Source organism: Coptis chinensis, chromosome 3 (assembly GCF_015680905.1).
Source record: "Coptis chinensis isolate HL-2020 chromosome 3, ASM1568090v1, whole genome shotgun sequence".
NCBI lineage: Eukaryota > Viridiplantae > Streptophyta > Magnoliopsida > Ranunculales > Ranunculaceae > Coptis > Coptis chinensis.
In genome coordinates, this window is record NC_141458.1 from 94,990,494 (window position 1) to 95,005,141 (window position 14,648).

Here is a 14,648-nt window from a genome sequence, read left to right on the forward strand (position 1 = left end):
GGGGCGCGCTCTTGCGTTGGACGATGTCTAGGCACTTTAGCGCGGGGAGCGCTTCAGAATGGCTTGTGGAGGGCGCGGGGCACGCTCTGTCTTCTCCACACAAGCTGAACTGATTTCTCTCCTTCTCCTCATGTGAGGGATAACTCCAACAACCTGTTTGATATAACATCTAGGAATTCAAGATCTTAATGTGTCGCTATTTTCTAAATATTGATTTTTCAGGGTTTTGGTATTTGATCGAAACAATCAAGATTTTGTTATATGCATGCAAAAATATGACTCTAACTACTGTATCACAACGCGCTGTGGATGAACGAAGAAGCTGAAAGGAAGAGATGAGTAATAGCTCACCAAAAGTATAATGTGAAGCTGTCACACCCCAAATTTCCAGACAATATTTAAAACAATTATATTCAATTATCCGGAAACCCGGGGTGAAACAGAACCCAAAACCCTGTTATCAAACACGATATATACAAAACTGAATCAAAGAAAACTAAAAGGAACAATCCTTAAATCACATTATTAAACTACAAAGAAACTAACCAACTCTATTACATATGTCTCAAAACAAAACCGTACCCTTCAGAAAATCTTAAACCAGAAGACTCCAAGAGCAACTCCAAATCACATGTCCTTATCCAGTGCACTCCACCATCTATGTTCCCAATAACACACTCACATTGCAAAACAAAGCAAACATGGGTCAACAAATTGAATTTGCTAGTATGAGTAGACTAACAACAAAATATATATAATAATCTTTCAAATTAATAAATATAATATTACTAACCATTTCAACTTGGAAGACAATATAGTTCCGTTTTCCAAAACGGCGTGTAGTTTCTTCCCAAGTAAGATTTCAGCCCCAATATACAAATTCCAAGAATCTTATATAATAGTACTCATCATTCCCACTTTCCAAAATAACTCACAACATAAATACCACTTACATTCTATTTATTTAAATGTACATATGATAACCTAACTAAATATGAGTTTGGTATACCTTACCTTTAAGCCAACAAGTCGTCTTAAGGTAGGATATTTACGTCCCTGCAGAAAAGATTAATAGATCCTACCCTCCTGCAAAATAGAGTTAGACATCACAATAAAATGATTTATCTCAGCCAGTCAAATTTCCATTTATAACCAAACCTCATTTAAGACATTTAAGTCTAATTGATATGACCTGGTTCGTCCCGTATATTCGGGGAATACCATTTATCATAATACCTATATCAAGGGTAGTCATTCATATGACATCATTACGTCATAAAGTTTCTGCGTGCATAACCATAGATCTCAGACTATCATAAGTCATTAATATTTTCGTAATAACATATCAAGTTATAGTCATTTCGCAGTCATATAGAAATCACAATCATTTACTAATATTATTCACAGCTACACTTCACATCCATAACATCACACAATTCATATACTTTTACTTAAAAACCACTTGTCTACTTATGAGAACGGGAAAATATCACAACCAAGGAGTACATTCATCCCTTATGAGTATCAACTCATACAAACCACGTATATATTTCTCATAAGAAATCATATACATCACATACAATAACTCCATCACACGTAAAATTAATATTTCACTTTGCTTATTAATTATCTTGTTGACTCATTTATAAACAGACTCAACCCAACCTTTAGTTCCTACTCCACGATTTGCACTCCACACATTTGCCAAATCACACATACACGTGTGCCTCTCTCCCACCGAGTATCACTATATCACATCCATCTCTGGGCTTTTCATACACATAATCACAACCTCTTTGGCCATCAAATCTCAGGTCATTCATGGCACATTCAATGAATATATACCTTGGGTCATTCCCGCCACATTCAAGGAATACCCATCATAACACTAACGGGCCATTCATGGCACATTCAATGAATGCCTTGAGTCATTCCCGCCACATTCAAGGAATACCCAAACCTACATTCCCGTACATTCAAGGAATACGGCCAACCCGCAAGGCGAATACCTTAGTTCTCTCTCTAGGGCAGTCCAAACTATTGGGTCATTCATGACACATTCAATGAATACACATTCATTGAATACACATTCAATGAATACCCATCTATCACATGACATCACAAGTCATAATATCTCATTACCAAATCCTGAGGCGTGGAGAGTTCTAAAGAAGTGGGCGACACATTAAAACATTATTATCACTTATAATTATACTAGCATTACTCATGTTAAAACAGACCACACATGCAGAGAGTCATTTTCGCACATCAAGGCAAATTAAGCACTTAAATATCATTGAATGTAAACAGACTTATAATCAAATAAATACAATTTACATAACCACACTCATATATACAATATCGTAAACAAATAGTTCATTAGCCCAAATTCAAGTCCACACACACTAATGTCTAAAACAGATCCACATATACTAAAGTCTATATTCATATACAACTTCTATCTCACACACATATATTTATATAGTCTCAAAACAACAGTAATTTCTAACACAATCACATAGTTATCACACAAACTAATATATATATTATAGATATAGTGGCTGCACTTTTGTTCAAAACTACCTACGTATCCAAATCTTTCAGGATTGTAATCAAGCCTTCGTAGTTCTTAACCAATTCTCCAAATATTTTAATAATCACGATAAAAGAAAACATATAGATATCTTTTCATTCCACACCAATATTTCTACAATAGTAAGAATATATCGAAAGTATAATAACCACTGACCATCTAATGTCATCATGTAACCACCCAACTATATCCATTTTAAAGTTTAGCTAATTCTAACAACCTTGTTAATCCATGCCTTGACAGACAATCCACCATTGGATCTACCTAAAATTTGTATATGTCATTTAACTGGATATCAAGAATCTACGGATTTAAATTTGAGGTCAATCCGATAATATGTTGACCTCCATCTAAGCAGAAACAAAGGACTGCGCCCATCAGTTTTCTGGTGTAGTTTCTACTACGACCAGTCCCACTAATGGAAGCCTCGACAGATATCAAGCCGTTGGATAAATGTAAAAATCTAATATGGAAGACTACAATGTGTCAGGAAACTATGGATTAAATTTCATACAAATCCGAATATGGAAAAGGTCACCATCTAAGTAGAAACAAAAGACTGCACACTGCAGTTTTTCTGGTGTAGAAATACTATGACCTGTCACGCTTATGCGCGCCTCGACAGAAATCCAACCGTTGGATCTGTCTAAAGTTTTAATATGTCAAACTACAATGTCTTATAAAACTACAGATTAAATATGAAGTCAATCCAATAATAATTTGACCTCCATCTAGTAAGAAACTTCTAACTGCGCAATGTAGTTTTTCAGGTCACCCTTTTTCAGTTCATTTTCTTCTCAAATATTCCTAGTTAATATAAGTAACCAAACCTTAACAAAATTTAAGAGGAGAAATCCAGCACGCACAAGATAAGTGTATTAATACATACAAAATTATCCAACATGAAACCAACGTGGAAATTACCCATTATATTTTAATTGTTAACCTTGACACCATATCAAACAACACTTGCATCATCCATTCTAACCGATCTTTTGTCAAACCACAAGACATTAATAATTATGATAATAGATCGTAGAAGCGAATATATATATCAAAGAAAAATAAAAAAAAAAAATCCACTCACTTGTGATACGCTCCTGTTGCCAGCAAATCCCCAGCAAGAAACCTCCTTTTTCTTCTTTTTGTAAAACTTTCTCTCTCTCTCCATTGTTTAAAACTCTCCGTGTAAACACCATTTTTTTTCAAAAACTCCTTAAAAATAGGGAATGGAGTTTATCCTCTTTATCATATCTCTTTCTAATCTTTATCCTTTTTATTTTTATCTATTATTATTATTATTTAACTTTATATATATTTAATTAAAAATGAGAATAAAAATAGAGGTGTTATAGAAGCAATCAAACCAGAAAATAAAAGTCCAAGGAGAAGAAATACTGCAACATTGATATATATATATAACAACTGCAACAATTGCTGGGAAGCAGGCCGGGCATCAACCTGACCTATAAAGAAAAAAAAACAGTTCATTGGTGCGAGCAGACAAAGACATTTCCAGGTGACAGTACTGCTGAATACAGATGGTTCGGTTCAAAAAATTCAAGTGGAGTTGGTGGACTACTCTGGACTGCAGATGGTAAAGTAAGCTTGTATGTTTAGGCAGTTCAAAGGTTAATTAGTAATACTCAAGGAAGTTAATGCAGTGGAACTAACTGGGACTTGTGGGAGACTAGGAATTAGAAGATTGGTAGTTATATCAGACTCCACGAGAAAACTTAAAAACATTCTTAATTGGGAAGGAAAAAGCCCCTCGTATTTTATGATAGTTTGGCGGCCATTGTTATGCTAAGAGAATTTGATAGCCTAATCTTCATGCATATAGAGTTACATTCAGATAAGGGAACAGGCTGCATATTATTTGTCAAAGTCGAAGTGTTGCAAAAACTTTAGATGACCTCTGTTTTTGGTGTTTTGTACTTTACCCCTCAGCTGTTCTTGATCATATGTTACAAGCTACATGTATGTTAAATTAATTAGAGTTAACTGTTAGCACCACTGGCCTTTAACTCCATCTTCCACAAAAACTGTCTTGTATAAGCTACACAAAACAAATTGGCACTGACAAATTAAAGAAAAAAAACTCTATACACACAAATCAAACAAGAACAGCTCCACCACACTACTCCACTTTTTGTTATCACCTTAACTGTTTTCATACTTGTACAGTTGTACCTAGCAAACATATATAGCTTCATATAGAAAATAAGCTTGGTAACCAAATTTGAGGCAGAATGCATCGTATTATTGTATACAGAGAGAAATGAATAAATGCCCTTTTATAAAGGCTGTTGAACACTTGAACAGAACGACGATCTGGCAGCTAGTAACATCGCCAGCGCGCCCAACCCGGCCAAAGTAAATATTCCCAAATCTAATCACAAATTCACAACTTTTAGCCCAAAACCAACCGGGGCCAGAAATCCATAAAAACAAAAAATCGATAATAACCCACCAGATAAATTCATAAATTCAACTATCTTAACAGCGACACCTTTCAAACCCCCACTCTGCTACTCATGTATAAACTTAGCAAGTGAAATTGTTAAATGCAACGCATTTGAAATTTACGCTTAGTAGTTGATACTGTTGGATTACTTTAATCCTACATTTTTAACATGGTAACCTAGTATTGATCAAAAAAATAATTAAAAGAAAAATACCTTCAAAGCCGCTGAAATTGGAGATTGACAGTAAATGGAAACTTTCCAAAGCTGAATCCAAATCACGTAGTCTTCAACCTTCTAGCACCACACAACACACCACAAAACACTTTTGTTTTTCTCCTACTTTTAGTTGTACTTTTTCTGGAAAGACTAATGGTCCCTTTTTCCAAAAAGTTATTTTCTTAGAGAAACTTTGAAAATACGTAAGTGTGTAGTGGGATCCACTTAAGATTCCAAATCTTATCTTAAGACAAGTCTCTGTCATACAAGATTTTGACTTGATATATTAAAACCATTTTAATATATATCTCTTTAATATGGAAAGTGTCCATTAACAAATCCATATTTACAATAAGGCCCTTGGAACTTTCAAGAAAGTCCTTTCCTACCATTAATTATATCTAAGTCCCTCCACCTTACTTGTATTCACAATTAGACCATTGGAAATTTGTTCTTCACTGTCACACCCATGTCTAATTGACCCAATTTGACATTTAACATCAATTGAGCATTAAGAAACTATTTCTTATACCGGCCAAATTTGAGCTCAATTAGTTATGTCATAATTTCCTAATACATAACTCCGTAGAGTGGTGGATCATTTATTAGAATTCGTGATTCAAGACGTCCTACATTCATTACCCAAAATGTCAAGTCTAGTCTATGAATAGACATTACTTTTTAACATTTCAAAATAATAAATTTGAGACACAATGAATTTTCACAATTCCTCAAGTCTAAGGATTAATTGGTAGAGTGAGATTTGCACACTAACCTTAACAGCGAATTTATAGTGTGTTCTCACTTTGATCCCCTCAGTGTTAGTCATGTGACTACACCAATATACAAACTTAGAGTCATACTCAAATGATTGAGATATCATCATCCTATCATATAGCAATTATGTATATTACAATCTTATAAATAAAGCGTCCAACTTCACCCCTAACTGTGAGCATTCTAGATAAATAGATACAATCAAATCTCCCACACATGACTCTTCATATGTTTGATTGTTCTAATTCTATTACCTATGAAACTTATGGTTTTATCATATGATATTAGTTCACCCATATACATAATAATAAGATTCGTGTATTTAATTAAACATCATCCTGTATAAACAATAAATGTTCATTGGCTTTGTAAAGGCCAAATATCCCAACAATCTCCTAATCGGCCTTCAAAGCCATATAGCAACCATTCTAAAACCCATAATATTAATATAAGGGTCTGCACATACATATATACCAATATATAGTATTTGGTCCTCATAGACTATATCATTCATAATGACTAGTGTATCATATACATATGAGACCATTAACATAGCCATTGTACCTTCAACCTTCTTGTAAAACACAAGGTCCTTCCTTACATTGATCAAAACCAAACGATTTGATTGTTTGATCAAAGTTTATATTCCAACTCCTTAAAGCTTGTAGGAACTGTAAAGCCTCTAGGTTCTAAAACGCGGTCTTTACATCCATTTGCCAAATTGTATAGTCATAATAAGTAGCAATCACTAGAAGGATTCTAATGGACTTTTCATGGCTACTGGCGAAAAAGTTTTCTCATATTTGATAACCTCTTTTTTAGTAAACATTTTCTCCACCAATCTCGCTTTAAAAGTCTCCACCTTTCTATTAGCTCCCCTTTAACTTTTGAATAACTACTTATTCTTAATAGACTTAATATTTGGCAATGGATCAACAAGTTCCCAGACTTTGTTGGAATATATGGACTCCATTTCCGATCTCATTGCTTCAAGCCATTTTCTCGAATCAATATCAGAAATTTCTTCTTCGTAGTGTATAGGATCTTTATCCTAGTCATATGATATAACATAGAAAGTGTCCCTTAATAATGGGGTTAACTTTTCTGGAGGTCTAATTGCCCTCCCATTCTGAATTTAAATCTTGGAGTAGGTTTAGATAAACTCGAACTTTACATGGAAGTTTTATCTAAATTATAAATTAATCTAAATTGAACATAAATAGGAATATCTCACGACATTTCTAAGGCTTATCTCAAAAGATATAGAGAGTTTGAATAACTCACCATAGTCCAAACCATACCCCATAAGGTTATGTTCCTTCTTCTGCAATCTCTTTTTTGTTGTGGAGTTCTTGGTGCACTTACTTGAAACAAAATCATATTTTGCATTAAGTTACCTTTTGTTTTCACATTTATAGGCCCATGTACATTTGTATGTACTAACTCCATTAACTATGTGGCTCTTGACCCTTTACTTTAAAAGATCTTTTAGTCATCTCTCCTTCTAAGTAAGATTACAGGTTGAGGAAGATTATAAAGGGAGTGAACTTAAAATCCCATCTTTCACCCAAGCTATCAATCTTATTCAGATTGATATGACTAAGTTTAAGTGCCACAAGTTTGTTAGATTAACTGAAGAAAATACCCTCTTTTGAGGTAATAACATATGATGAATTACTAATATCAAAATCATTTATTTCTAGCATAGAAGAAAGTAAATAGAGACCATTTTCCAAAAAACCAGAGGCAATAATCTTTTTATTTAATCTGATTACAACTTTTGAATCAAATGAAATAGAATATTATATTCTGACTTATAATAAAGTGCAGAAATAGAAACCAAATTTCTCCTTATCCCTGGAACATAAAAATAGTCTTCTAAAACCAACATTTTCTTTTCTAATGCTAAACAATAAACTCCTATTGATACTGTAGCAACATTTGCCTCTGTCATCCCTAGTGCTTGGTACACCTTTTCTTCATTCATCCTTCTTTTCCTCTGAAACTCTTGTAACATTTTACAAAAGTAGTTAGTGGCCTCTTATTCCACATAACAGGTGTTAGAAGGAAATACCAACTCTTTGGTTTCAAGAATAAAGGATTGCATACCTTCTTTTTGTTTTTGTTTCATAGCCAGATACTCTCTACAGTTCCGCTTCCAATGACCAGGCTTTTCACAATGGTAACAATTACCTTTTGCTTTAGCCCCTGAATTCTTCTCCACTCCCCCTTTTTCCCCAAGGGCAAACTTTTTACCCTTTTTCCACTTGCCTTTGCCTTTCGGCTTAGGCTTGGAAACACCAACATTTTCTGAGACCAGTATACTTGGCTTAACCTTAACTAAGTCTTCAGCCTGCTGCAAATAGTTCATTAACTCTGGCAGTGTCAGATCCATATTATTCATGTTGTAGTTCAACTTGAACTCGATTAATGAAACCGGCAAAGGCCGAAGAATAGCATCAACACGAGAATTGGCGTCTATTCAGCCTAGGATCTCCAACTCATTGACATAGCCAATCATCTTAAGGATATGCTCCCTAACCGAGTCCCATCATCCATTTTGTATTCATCGATTTGTCATTGCAATCGGCGTTTAGTCGCGATTTTGTTCGCCAAACATCTCTTGCAAATTGGTCATGATCTCGAATGCGTACCAAAATTTTGGTGTTAGTCTTTGAATACGTTTGACATGGATGCCGAGGAGATAACACTTGGACATCTTATTGGCCTTTTGCCATTTTGTACTCATCTTTCGACCTTGCACTAGCATTGTCTGCTGGTTCGGGGGCAAGGGGTAGTGAGAACGAATTTGTAACTTTCGTGATCAAGATAATGTTAATGTTACGCTTCAGGTCCACATAATTAGGACCAGTTAACTTGTTCTCTTTCAAGATAGATGCTAAGGGATTTGAAATTTGATTGAGACATATCCGGAACATTTACATTTACACAAAAATTATTATAATGCATTTAATATTGGTTTTGGGAATTTAATAAACCAATTTCCCGCTTATATAATAAAAATACAACACCCTCCATATTGTATCAATAAGACAAATATAAGCAATGGAAACCTAATACTTATGAATAATCTCTTATTCGTAGAGCATTAAAATTATTCAACTTAATCAGGCGAGTTCTACTAGACCCATCAATTTTACATACATGTAATATGATTTCCATTATTATTCATTTTGCTACTAAAACATAATTGCACAAACCGTAGGGCTGTCAACTATGTTTTAGCCAAGTGTACCATCATCATAATTCATTAATATAACTGCGAGATAATGAATCCGTAAGGGAAAACACTCCCACTAGCCATACATGAATTTTTCTTCTCAAGAATAGACAATAGGCAAAAATATTTTAACATGCAATTAATTTATCCGTAGGGATCATATTAATCACATCTAAAATATAATAATTAAGTATTATTGAATTGATAACGGTGTAGCAAAGGATTTAATTAAGTAAATTAAATGCTTTTTTTACCACTTGCTTTATATAGTACCAGGGGTATTAATCAATAAAAAAACAATGTTAAGACAATGACATCTTTCTAATTTTCTAATTAAGAGACTATGCATCTCTTGCCAAAATTAAAGATCTATCATTAATATATTAGTGTACTACGAAAAAAAAATAGTTGGCATCATATGCAAATAGTTATCTCATAAATATCATGCATGCAAATAAGAAAAAAAATATCTAATCTAGCATGTAATGTGTGTATCTAATATATCATATAATAATTTAGCATCTAGACAAGCATATCTGACTCATGCACGTACGTCCTATGTGTTTGCATCATTATATATGCATCTTTAATTAGTATATAGTGCATGACTCCATGTTCTATGTTTTTGTGCATCCCATGCATTGAATAAATACTGTACTTGTCCAATAAACTAAGCTGTAATAGCAAACTTCCAAAAAATAGAACTGCACATGTGTACCACTTATAACCATGTCTATTGTACAAGCTTCAAAAGCTTTGTAAGCATCTCATGTGTCACAGTAGACAAAGTTCCAGCAGCTATATACTTCTAAAAAAACGTCCTTTACTTAGCATGTGGTCCATACATATCATGCAAAGAAGAGCACATGTCAAGAAAAGAAAACTTAACTTATTTTGTTAGCAGCTACTAACATGGCTAAAAAATTAGTCCAACGTCTATTTATCTTATGTAAAAAGATTATGTTTAATTAAACAGGATACATGAGAGCCACTAATTAAACAAATTAATATGCAAGCAGTAAAACAAAAATTGTACAGACTATTAATATACTCATGCAACAAAAAACCATATTAATAAACTAACATCTCATGTTAACAACGTTAATATATTTTTTCTTTTATACAATTTTAAATAGTACGTCCCAATACTAAAAAAAATTGCACCTTTTTATTACTAAGAACATGTAGATCCTGAAATTACCATATGTCTCATATAAAATTTTTAGGATATGATTATTCTTTTAAAACAAATCAAAAAATAGATAATAGCATGACCCATTTCCGATACCAATTGTTGGATTACTTTAATCCTACATCTTTAACATGCTTAATCTCTGAGTATTGATCAAAAAAAATAATTAAAAGAAAAATATCTTCAAAAGCCCGAAATTGGAGATTGACAATAAATAGAAACTTTCCAAAGTGAATCCAAATCACGTAGTCTCAAACCTTCTAAGTAGTATTCACCACACAACACACCACAAAAAACACTTTTGCTTTTCTCCTACTTTTAGTTGTACTTTTTTAGAAAGACTAATGGTCATTTTCTCGAAAAAGTTATTCTTTATATGTAAAAACTTTGAGAATATGTAAGTGTGTGTGTAGTGGGATCCACTTAGGATTCCAAGTCTTATCTTAAGAAGACAAGTCCTGTCATACAACACAATCTTTATCTTGATATATTAAAACCCTTTTAATATTTATCTCTTTAATATGGAAAGTGCCCATTAACAAATCCATATTTACAATAAGGCCCTTGGAACTTTCAAGAAAATCCTTTCCTACCATTAATTATATCTAAGTCCCTCCACCTTACTTGTATTCACAATTAGACCATTGGGAATTTGTTCTTCACTATCACACCCATGTCTAATTGACCCAATTTGACATTTAACATCAATTGAGCATTAAGAAACTATTTCTTATACCGGCCAGGTTTGAGCTCAATTAGTTATGTCATAATTTCCTAATACATAACTCCGTAGAATGGTGGATCATTTATTAGAATTCGTGATTCAAGACGTCCAACATTCATTACCCAAAATGTCAAGTCTAGTCTATGAATAGACATTACTTTTTAACATCTCAAAGTAATAATTTTGAGACACAATGAATTTTCACAATTCCTCAAGTCTAAGGATTAATTGGTAGAGTGAGATTTGCACACTAACCTTAACAGCGAATTTATAGTTTGTTCTCACTTTGATCCCCTCGATTAATGGGTCATCCGGCTACACCAATATACAAACTTAGAGTCATACTCAAATGATTGAGATATCATCATCCTATCATATAGCAATTATGTATATTACAGTCTTATAAATGAAGCGTCCGACTTCACCCCTAACTGTGAGCATTCTAGGTAAATAGATACAATCAAATCTCCTGCACATGACTCTTCATATGCTTGATTGTTCTAATTCTATTACCTATGGAACTTATGGTTTCATCATATGATATTAGTTCACCCATATGATAATAATAAGATTCGTGTATTTAATTAAACATCATCATGTATAAACAGTAAATGTTCATTGGCTTTGTAAAGGCCAAATATCCCAACAGGTACTTGGTACATAATATTTGTTCCCAAATTATCTGGGAACTCACGTACAAAGTTTAGTGTTTGCAATACTTTCTCGTTCAGATGAATTTCATAAAGATGAATATAGAACGTTGTGCAACAAATACTCACAAGTATCTATGTCACTCTGCAAGCTCAAACCAATTAAAATGCCCCGTTACCAGGATTTTATACTGCTTATATGTTACCTTTATTGCTTATATGTGGGCAATGGAAAGATAACAATAGTTGCTGCGTGACGTTTTATTCACCCAAATTTTACTGATTGTCAGTGAGTGTTTGATCCCGAGTTAAAACAGTGTGTAAGTTTTTTTATGTTGATACTCATACTCTCATCTTCTCTATTAACGAAACATTTAAGTTTGGGTTTACTAATATTACACCCCAGAGCCACCCAGAGCCAATTAGGATTTCACCCCACTAGACGGAACGAAATTAAAAAAAACACACGGTCAACCCAATACTGGTGGGGGATTCTAATTGGCTCATCTAGTGAGGTGTAATACTCGTAAACCCTATAAGTTTTCCTGGTCTTACTCTTCTAGTAGTGACTACCTAAACAATTAAATAACAATAATTACAGTATTAATTAAGTCTAAACACCATCAAGAAAGTAAAAAAAAAAACCCTGATTCATTTTCTTCAACTATTTCTTTGGATAATAGATACAAATATTTATTAACACATACATCCAATAATCAATTTGCAATGCCTTACTACCAGGAAATTTTACATTTTTAGCAAAATAATTTTGAATAAAAGAGGGAAGAAATCCTCTACAACTTATTTACTCTTCACTTTGTTAAACAAAAATATCGTTCTAGCAGTACCCAATGAGACAAGTTTATTAATGTGATAAACTGCAGCGACATCCAAACCGTTTCCATAATCAACAAAACTTCTCATAGTACCTCCAGCCTGAATATTGTGAAGGTATAAATCCTCACAACCTACTCTCACTAACAACGAAGTCATCTTTGTAGATAAGCAAACCTTCCACGCGCACATGTGTCTAACAATTCGATCGGCCACATGAAAGCATACTCGAAGGCCCGAAGGTGGCAACATGCATTGTCACCCAAACTTTGTTTTTATAGTCCTCCAGCATCCATATGACTAATTTCCCACAACATAATAAATCATCACAGAAACACAAATGTCCATCCTTCTCCATGAGTTTCATCAGATTGTGATCTTTTCGCGAACCACATTGGCCTCCAGGGTGTGGCATGGTAGACAACTCTTCGGTATTTATATCAAATGTCACTATCGAATTTTCACAGGATGGATATGTTGGGAGATTTCACTAGAAAGTCACACCTCAATCTAGCTACTTTCTATCCCAAATGATTTCAATTTGGAGCTCATACCAAGGAAATCACCCACCCAAGACTTTGGTAGTTATCACAACAAACTCAAACAAGCAAAGCCACTAATTTATCATCACCCATAACAAGCAAACAATAAATAAGGAAGTAAATATGCAAAGAGACACAAAGATTTACGTGGTTCGGTAAATGTTACCTACATCCATATAAGAGCCGAGTTTCCTTTATAGCAAAGATTGAAGAGTTTAAGAGAGATATCAAAAATCAAGAACAAGAGGCCTCACTCAAACCCTAGCTCAATAGAGCTCCCATAATACCCAAAAATTGAATCTCTCAAAAGTTGTCTCAAAACCCTATTCTATTTTCTTTATATAGGTACACATAGAAAAATATGAGAAAATAGGCTTTGGACCGAAATATCGGAAATCAGTGAAAATTTCATAAGGCATGAGCGGGGTCGTGCCTCGGCCAAGGCTAATCCGAGCGCGGGTCTCGCCTAACTCCAGTAACTTTCTCACGCGATGAGCGGTCGCCTCGGCCAAAGGCTAATCCGGCTGGTCGCTCCTAACTCGATAACTTTCTCCCAAAGTGCGCGTGGTCGCCTAGGCCAAGGCTAATCCGAGCACAGGTCGCGCCCCCTTCTCCAAGCTGAAAATTCATGACCGCGGCATACGGACACCGGAGCAAAGCTTGACGGTTCCACAAACCTAACAATCTCCCACTTGGAACCTTCGAGATTCTACATGCACATCACATCTCAATTGTAACAACTCAATCCAAATCCAATTTGCTAATGTAACACTCGTCTTATCCATCATGGTCTTCAAGCAAGAAGACCCACCGAAGTTGAACACTTTAGGGGTGTGCTCAGAATTTGCCTGTGAAGGGCGCAGGTTGCGCTCGTGCCTGAGGCAATTTTTAGTGAGTTGAGCGCGGGGGGCGCTCAAAATTTGCCTGTGAAGGGCACAGGTCACGCTCATGCCTAAGTTGACTTCCAGTGAGTTGAGCGTGGGGGGCCCTCATAATTTGCCTGACACAGGCGCAAGTCGCGCTCTTGCCTTTGGCAATGTCTACTAAGTTTAACGTCCTCCAAAAAATTTGAAAATTTTATAGTAGTTTGCTAAGATGTCTGTCAAGTAGTTTGTAAAATTTCAGATCAATTAAAGCTATGAAAATCCTTATACTGCCCTTCAAAGTTTGTGAAACAATTTTCGGACACAATACAAACAACTGAATGGTTAACCAATCAAAACAGATCCAAAAATCTCCAAAATTTTACTGGAGACTTCTGACAGATCATGCGTGTTTTGTAGAAATTTTAGAGAAATTGGAGTTCTAAAAATCCTCCTTATTGGCTATTGTTCCAGAAATTAAGTGTTGCAAAACTGCAGAAACACACTGGAAACACTTCACTAGTTACAAGGTCAAAACAAATAAAAAA

At 34.5% G+C, this 14,648-nt stretch overlaps 1 long non-coding RNA gene across 3 annotated transcripts; it reads right to left on the reverse strand.

Moving 5' to 3' along the window:
* Nucleotides 1-323: 323 nt before the first annotated feature.
* LOC147511813 (uncharacterized) lies at nt 324-5,205 on the reverse strand. 3 transcript variants are annotated; one of them, XR_015219505.1, is made up of 4 exons: nt 5,067-5,205; nt 4,887-4,985; nt 3,681-4,059; nt 324-658 (listed from the first exon to the last, which is right to left on the reverse strand). It is a non-coding gene; the product is annotated as an uncharacterized LOC147511813 (long non-coding RNA). The 3 variants fall into 3 exon arrangements; XR_015219506.1 differs by lacking the exon at nt 5,067-5,205 and having other exon boundaries at nt 324-1,086; nt 4,887-5,050; XR_015219504.1 differs by lacking the exon at nt 5,067-5,205 and having other exon boundaries at nt 4,887-5,047.
* Nucleotides 5,206-14,648: the final 9,443 nt, after the last annotated feature.